The 9,131-nt window shown below is 31.6% G+C and overlaps 1 long non-coding RNA gene across 13 annotated transcripts; it reads right to left on the bottom strand.

Annotated features, from left to right (window-relative positions):
• Window positions 1-260: 260 nt before the first annotated feature.
• Window positions 261-8,933, bottom strand: LOC126734601 (uncharacterized). Of its 13 annotated transcripts, none has more exons than XR_007660115.1 (5): window positions 8,448-8,933; window positions 6,054-7,079; window positions 3,831-4,514; window positions 2,634-3,488; window positions 261-1,949 (listed from the first exon to the last, which is right to left on the bottom strand). It is a non-coding gene; the product is annotated as an uncharacterized LOC126734601 (long non-coding RNA). The 13 variants fall into 13 exon arrangements; XR_007660123.1 differs by having other exon boundaries at window positions 6,054-6,737; XR_007660118.1 differs by lacking the exon at window positions 8,448-8,933 and having other exon boundaries at window positions 261-752; window positions 1,095-1,949; window positions 6,054-7,904.
• Between the last annotated feature and the right edge of the window lie 198 nt (window positions 8,934-9,131).

The following is a 9,131-nucleotide window of genomic DNA, read 5'->3' as shown; positions in this document are numbered from 1 at the left end:
TCATTCCCATCCTCTTCTAATTCTCAGACTGAGATAAGGATATATAAATGAGATTTCGATTTTTCCACCTATTTTCTATATCATCGTTTCATTTTCTAAATAGTGTTTGTATCGGCTGGAATTAGTGTTTTTCTCGCGTAATGTGTCTAATTATACCCGAAAAACATCATTTCATTCCCATCCTCTTCTAATTCTCAGACTGAGATAAGGATATATAAATGAGAATTCCATTTTTCCACCTATTTTCTATATCATCGTTTCATTTTCTAAACAGTGTTTGTATCGTCTGGAATTAGTGTTTTTCTCGCGTAATGTGTCTAATTATACCCGAAAAACATCATTTTATTCCCATCATCTTCTAATTCTCAGACTGAGATAAGGATATATAAATGAGATTTCGATTTTTCCACCTATTTTCTATATCATCGTTTCATTTTCTAAATAGTGTTTGGATCGGCTGGAATTAGTGTTTTTCTCGCGTAATGTGTCTAATTATACCCTAAAAACATCATTTCATTCCCATCCTCTTCTAATTCTCAGACTGAGATAAGGATATATAAATGAGATTTCGATTTTTCCACCTATTTTCTATATCATCGTTTCATTTTCTAAATAGTGTTTGTATCGGCTGGAATTAGTGTTTTTCTCGCGTAATGTATCTAATTATACCCGAAAAACATCATTTCATTCCCATCCTCTTCTAATTCTCAGACTGAGATAAGGATATATAAATGAGATTTCGATTTTTCCACCTATTTTCTATATCATCGTTTCATTTTCTAAATAGTGTTTGGATCGGCTGGAATTAGTGTTTTTCTCTCGTAATATGTCTAATTATACCCTAAAAACATCATTTCATTCCCATCTTCTTCTAATTCTCAGACTGAGATAAGGATATATAAATGAGATTTCGATTTTTCCACCTATTTTCTATATCATCGTTTCATTTTCTAAATAGTGTTTGGATCGGCTGGAATTAGTGTTTTTCTCGCGTAATGTGTCTAATTATACCCGAAAAACATCATTTCATTCCCATCCTCTTCTAATTCTCAGACTGAGATAAGGATATATAAATGAGATTTCGATTTTTCCACCTATTTTCTATATCATCGTTTCATTTTCTAAATAGTGTTTGTATCGGCTGGAATTAGTGTTTTTCTCGCGTAATGTATCTAATTATACCCGAAAAACATCATTTCATTCCCATCCTCTTCTAATTCTCAGACTGAGATAAGGATATATAAATGAGATTTCGATTTTTCCACCTATTTTCTATATCATCGTTTCATTTTCTAAATAGTGTTTGTATCGGCTGGAATTAGTGTTTTTCTTGCGTAATGTGTCTAATTATACCCGAAAAACATCATTTCATTCCCATCTTCTTCTAATTCTCAGACTGAGATAAGGATATATAAATGAGATTTCGATTTTTCCACCTATTTTCTATATCATCGTTTCATTTTCTAAATAGTGTTTGGATCGGCTGGAATTAGTGTTTTTCTCGCGTAATGTGTCTAATTATACCCGAAAAACATCATTTCATTCCCATCCTCTTCTAATTCTCAGACTGAGATAAGGATATATAAATGAGATTTCGATTTTTCCACCTATTTTCTATATCATCGTTTCATTTTCTAAATAGTGTTTGTATCGGCTGGAATTAGTGTTTTTCTCGCGTAATGTATCTAATTATACCCGAAAAACATCATTTCATTCCCATCCTCTTCTAATTCTCAGACTGAGATAAGGATATATAAATGAGATTTCGATTTTTCCACCTATTTTCTATATCATCGTTTCATTTTCTAAATAGTGTTTGTATCGGCTGGAATTAGTGTTTTTCTCGCGTAATGTATCTAATTATACCCGAAAAACATCATTTCATTCCCATCCTCTTCTAATTCTCAGACTGAGATAAGGATATATAAATGAGATTTCGATTTTTCCACCTATTTTCTATATCATCGTTTCATTTTCTAAATAGTGTTTGGATCGGCTGGAATTAGTGTTTTTCTCTCGTAACATGTCTAATTATACCCTAAAAACATCATTTCATTCCCATCTTCTTCTAATTCTCAGACTGAGATAAGGATATATAAATGAGATTTCGATTTTTCCACCTATTTTCTATATCATCGTTTCATTTTCTAAGTAGTGTTTCTATCGTCTGGAATTAGTGTTTTTCTCGCGTAATGTGTCTAATTATATCCGAAAAACATCATTTCATTCCCATCCTCTTCTAATTCTCAGACTGAGATAAGGATATATAAATGAGATTTCGATTTTTCCACCTATTTTCTATATCATCGTTTCATTTTCTAAATAGTGTTTGGATCGGCTGGAATTAGTGTTTTTCTCTCGTAATATGTCTAATTATACCCTAAAAACATCATTTCATTCCCATCTTCTTCTAATTCTCAGACTGAGATAAGGATATATAAATGAGATTTCGATTTTTCCACCTATTTTCTATATCATCGTTTCATTTTCTAAATAGTGTTTGGATCGGCTGGAATTAGTGTTTTTCTCGCGTAATGTGTCTAATTATACCCGAAAAACATCATTTCATTCCCATCCTCTTCTAATTCTCAGACTGAGATAAGGATATATAAATGAGATTTCGATTTTTCCACCTATTTTCTATATCATCGTTTCATTTTCTAAATAGTGTTTGTATCGGCTGGAATTAGTGTTTTTCTCGCGTAATGTATCTAATTATACCCGAAAAACATCATTTCATTCCCATCCTCTTCTAATTCTCAGACTGAGATAAGGATATATAAATGAGATTTCGATTTTTCCACCTATTTTCTATATCATCGTTTCATTTTCTAAATAGTGTTTGTATCGGCTGGAATTAGTGTTTTTCTCGCGTAATGTATCTAATTATACCCGAAAAACATCATTTCATTCCCATCCTCTTCTAATTCTCAGACTGAGATAAGGATATATAAATGAGATTTCGATTTTTCCACCTATTTTCTATATCATCGTTTCATTTTCTAAATAGTGTTTGGATCGGCTGGAATTAGTGTTTTTCTCTCGTAATATGTCTAATTATACCCTAAAAACATCATTTCATTCCCATCTTCTTCTAATTCTCAGACTGAGATAAGGATATATAAATGAGATTTCGATTTTTCCACCTATTTTCTATATCATCGTTTCATTTTCTAAGTAGTGTTTCTATCGTCTGGAATTAGTGTTTTTCTCGCGTAATGTGTCTAATTATATCCGAAAAACATCATTTCATTCCCATCCTCTTCTAATTCTCAGACTGAGATAAGGATATATAAATGAGATTTCGATTTTTCCACCTATTTTCTATATCATCGTTTCATTTTCTAAATAGTGTTTGTATCGGCTGGAATTAGTGTTTTTCTCGCGTAATGTGTCTAATTATACCCGAAAAACATCATTTCATTCCCATCTTCTTCTAATTCTCAGACTGAGATAAGGATATATAAATGAGATTTCGATTTTTCCACCTATTTTCTACTCTCACGAGATGTGTTCTAAATAGTGTTTGTATCGGCTGGAATTAGTGTTTTTCTTGCGTAATGTGTCTAATTATACCCGAAAAACATCATTTCATTCCCATCTTCTTCTAATTCTCAGACTGAGATAAGGATATATAAATGAGATTTCGATTTTTCCACCTATTTTCTATATCATCGTTTCATTTTCTAAATAGTGTTTGTATCGGCTGGAATTAGTGTTTTTCTTGCGTAATGTGTCTAATTATACCCGAAAAACATCATTTCATTCCCATCTTCTTCTAATTCTCAGACTGAGATAAGGATATATAAATGAGATTTCGATTTTTCCACCTATTTTCTATATCATCGTTTCATTTTCTAAATAGTGTTTGTATCGGCTGGATTTAGTGTTTTTCTCTCGTAATATGTCTAATTATACCCTAAAAACATCATTTCATTCCCATCTTCTTCTAATTCTCAGACTGAGATAAGGATATATAAATGAGATTTCGATTTTTCCACCTATTTTCTATATCATCGTTTCATTTTCTAAATAGTGTTTGGATCGGCTGGAATTAGTGTTTTTCTCGCGTAATGTGTCTAATTATACCCGAAAAACATCATTTCATTCCCATCCTCTTCTAATTCTCAGACTGAGATAAGGATATATAAATGAGATTTCGATTTTTCCACCTATTTTCTATATCATCGTTTCATTTTCTAAATAGTGTTTGTATCGGCTGGAATTAGTGTTTTTCTCGCGTAATGTATCTAATTATACCCGAAAAACATCATTTCATTCCCATCCTCTTCTAATTCTCAGACTGAGATAAGGATATATAAATGAGATTTCGATTTTTCCACCTATTTTCTATATCATCGTTTCATTTTCTAAATAGTGTTTGTATCGGCTGGAATTAGTGTTTTTCTCGCGTAATGTATCTAATTATACCCGAAAAACATCATTTCATTCCCATCCTCTTCTAATTCTCAGACTGAGATAAGGATATATAAATGAGATTTCGATTTTTCCACCTATTTTCTATATCATCGTTTCATTTTCTAAATAGTGTTTGGATCGGCTGGAATTAGTGTTTTTCTCTCGTAACATGTCTAATTATACCCTAAAAACATCATTTCATTCCCATCTTCTTCTAATTCTCAGACTGAGATAAGGATATATAAATGAGATTTCGATTTTTCCACCTATTTTCTATATCATCGTTTCATTTTCTAAGTAGTGTTTCTATCGTCTGGAATTAGTGTTTTTCTCGCGTAATGTGTCTAATTATATCCGAAAAACATCATTTCATTCCCATCCTCTTCTAATTCTCAGACTGAGATAAGGATATATAAATGAGATTTCGATTTTTCCACCTATTTTCTATATCATCGTTTCATTTTCTAAATAGTGTTTGTATCGGCTGGAATTAGTGTTTTTCTCGCGTAATGTGTCTAATTATACCCGAAAAACATCATTTCATTCCCATCCTCTTCTAATTCTCAGACTGAGATAAGGATATATAAATGAGAATTCCATTTTTCCACCTATTTTCTATATCATCGTTTCATTTTCTAAACAGTGTTTGTATCGTCTGGAATTAGTGTTTTTCTCGCGTAATGTGTCTAATTATACCCGAAAAACATCATTTCATTCCCATCCTCTTCTAATTCTCAGACTGAGATAAGGATATATAAATGAGATTTCGATTTTTCCACCTATTTTCTATATCATCGTTTCATTTTCTAAATAGTGTTTGTATCGGCTGGAATTAGTGTTTTTCTCGCGTAATGTGTCTAATTATATCCGAAAAACATCATTTCATTCCCATCCTCTTCTAATTCTCAGACTGAGATAAGGATATATAAATGAGATTTCCATTTTTCCACCTATTTTCTATATCATCGTTTCATTTTCTAAGTAGTGTTTCTATCGTCTGGAATTAGTGTTTTTCTCGCGTAATGTGTCTAATTATATCCGAAAAACATCATTTCATTCCCATCCTCTTCTAATTCTCAGACTGAGATAAGGATATATAAATGAGATTTCGATTTTTCCACCTATTTTCTATATCATCGTTTCATTTTCTAAATAGTGTTTGTATCGGCTGGAATTAGTGTTTTTCTCGCGTAATGTGTCTAATTATACCCGAAAAACATCATTTCATTCCCATCCTCTTCTAATTCTCAGACTGAGATAAGGATATATAAATGAGAATTCCATTTTTCCACCTATTTTCTATATCATCGTTTCATTTTCTAAACAGTGTTTGTATCGTCTGGAATTAGTGTTTTTCTCGCGTAATGTGTCTAATTATACCCGAAAAACATCATTTTATTCCCATCATCTTCTAATTCTCAGACTGAGATAAGGATATATAAATGAGATTTCGATTTTTCCACCTATTTTCTATATCATCGTTTCATTTTCTAAATAGTGTTTGGATCGGCTGGAATTAGTGTTTTTCTCGCGTAATGTGTCTAATTATACCCTAAAAACATCATTTCATTCCCATCCTCTTCTAATTCTCAGACTGAGATAAGGATATATAAATGAGATTTCGATTTTTCCACCTATTTTCTATATCATCGTTTCATTTTCTAAATAGTGTTTGTATCGGCTGGAATTAGTGTTTTTCTCGCGTAATGTATCTAATTATACCCGAAAAACATCATTTCATTCCCATCCTCTTCTAATTCTCAGACTGAGATAAGGATATATAAATGAGATTTCGATTTTTCCACCTATTTTCTATATCATCGTTTCATTTTCTAAATAGTGTTTGGATCGGCTGGAATTAGTGTTTTTCTCTCGTAATATGTCTAATTATACCCTAAAAACATCATTTCATTCCCATCTTCTTCTAATTCTCAGACTGAGATAAGGATATATAAATGAGATTTCGATTTTTCCACCTATTTTCTATATCATCGTTTCATTTTCTAAATAGTGTTTGGATCGGCTGGAATTAGTGTTTTTCTCGCGTAATGTGTCCAATTATACCCGAAAAACATCATTTCATTCCCATCCTCTTCTAATTCTCAGACTGAGATAAGGATATATAAATGAGATTTCGATTTTTCCACCTATTTTCTATATCATCGTTTCATTTTCTAAATAGTGTTTGTATCGGCTGGAATTAGTGTTTTTCTCGCGTAATGTATCTAATTATACCCGAAAAACATCATTTCATTCCCATCCTCTTCTAATTCTCAGACTGAGATAAGGATATATAAATGAGATTTCGATTTTTCCACCTATTTTCTATATCATCGTTTCATTTTCTAAATAGTGTTTGGATCGGCTGGAATTAGTGTTTTTCTCGCGTAATGTGTCTAATTATACCCGAAAAACATCATTTCATTCCCATCCTCTTCTAATTCTCAGACTGAGATAAGGATATATAAATGAGATTTCGATTTTTCCACCTATTTTCTATATCATCGTTTCATTTTCTAAATAGTGTTTGTATCGGCTGGAATTAGTGTTTTTCTCGCGTAATGTATCTAATTATACCCGAAAAACATCATTTCATTCCCATCCTCTTCTAATTCTCAGACTGAGATAAGGATATATAAATGAGATTTCGATTTTTCCACCTATTTTCTATATCATCGTTTCATTTTCTAAATAGTGTTTGTATCGGCTGGAATTAGTGTTTTTCTCGCGTAATGTATCTAATTATACCCGAAAAACATCATTTCATTCCCATCCTCTTCTAATTCTCAGACTGAGATAAGGATATATAAATGAGATTTCGATTTTTCCACCTATTTTCTATATCATCGTTTCATTTTCTAAATAGTGTTTGTATCGGCTGGATTTAGTGTTTTTCTCTCGTAATATGTCTAATTATACCCTAAAAACATCATTTCATTCCCATCTTCTTCTAATTCTCAGACTGAGATAAGGATATATAAATGAGATTTCGATTTTTCCACCTATTTTCTATATCATCGTTTCATTTTCTAAATAGTGTTTGGATCGGCTGGAATTAGTGTTTTTCTCGCGTAATGTGTCTAATTATACCCGAAAAACATCATTTCATTCCCATCTTCTTCTAATTCTCAGACTGAGATAAGGATATATAAATGAGATTTCGATTTTTCCACCTATTTTCTATATCATCGTTTCATTTTCTAAATAGTGTTTGTATCGGCTGGAATTAGTGTTTTTCTCGCGTAATGTGTCTAATTATACCCGAAAAACATCATTTCATTCCCATCCTCTTCTAATTCTCAGACTGAGATAAGGATATATAAATGAGATTTCGATTTTTCCACCTATTTTCTATATCATCGTTTCATTTTCTAAATAGTGTTTGTATCGGCTGGAATTAGTGTTTTTCTCGCGTAATGTGTCTAATTATACCCGAAAAACATCATTTCATTCCCATCCTCTTCTAATTCTCAGACTGAGATAAGGATATATAAATGAGATTTCCATTTTTCCACCTATTTTCTATATCATCGTTTCATTTTCTAAACAGTGTTTGTATCGGCTGGAATTAGTGTTTTTCTCTTGTAATATGTCTAATTATACCCTAAAAACATCATTTCATCCCCATCTTCTTCTAATTCTCAGACTGAGATAAGGATATATAAATGAGATTTCGATTTTTCCACCTATTTTCTATATCATCGTTTCATTTTCTAAATAGTGTTTGTATCGGCTGGAATTAGTGTTTTTCTCGCGTAATGTGTCTAATTATACCCGAAAAACATCATTTCATTCCCATCCTCTTCTAATTCTCAGACTGAGATAAGGATATATAAATGAGATTTCGATTTTTCCACCTATTTTCTATATCATCGTTTCATTTTCTAAATAGTGTTTGTATCGGCTGGAATTAGTGTTTTTCTTGCGTAATGTGTCTAATTATACCCGAAAAACATCATTTCATTCCCATCTTCTTCTAATTCTCAGACTGAGATAAGGATATATAAATGAGATTTCGATTTTTCCACCTATTTTCTATATCATCGTTTCATTTTCTAAATAGTGTTTGTATCGGCTGGATTTAGTGTTTTTCTCTCGTAATATGTCTAATTATACCCTAAAAACATCATTTCATTCCCATCTTCTTCTAATTCTCAGACTGAGATAAGGATATATAAATGAGATTTCGATTTTTCCACCTATTTTCTATATCATCGTTTCATTTTCTAAATAGTGTTTGGATCGGCTGGAATTAGTGTTTTTCTCGCGTAATGTGTCTAATTATACCCGAAAAACATCATTTCATTCCCATCTTCTTCTAATTCTCAGACTGAGATAAGGATATATAAATGAGATTTCGATTTTTCCACCTATTTTCTATATCATCGTTTCATTTTCTAAATAGTGTTTGTATCGGCTGGAATTAGTGTTTTTCTCGCGTAATGTGTCTAATTATACCCGAAAAACATCATTTCATTCCCATCCTCTTCTAATTCTCAGACTGAGATAAGGATATATAAATGAGATTTCCATTTTTCCACCTATTTTCTATATCATCGTTTCATTTTCTAAACAGTGTTTGTATCGGCTGGAATTAGTGTTTTTCTCTTGTAATATGTCTAATTATACCCTAAAAACATCATTTCATCCCCATCTTCTTCTAATTCTCAGACTGAGATAAGGATATATAAATGAGATTTCCATTTTTCCAC

This window comes from Anthonomus grandis, chromosome 3 (assembly GCF_022605725.1).
Source record: "Anthonomus grandis grandis chromosome 3, icAntGran1.3, whole genome shotgun sequence".
Lineage (NCBI taxonomy): Eukaryota > Metazoa > Arthropoda > Insecta > Coleoptera > Curculionidae > Anthonomus > Anthonomus grandis.
This window is presented reverse-complemented; position numbering and strand designations above follow the sequence as displayed.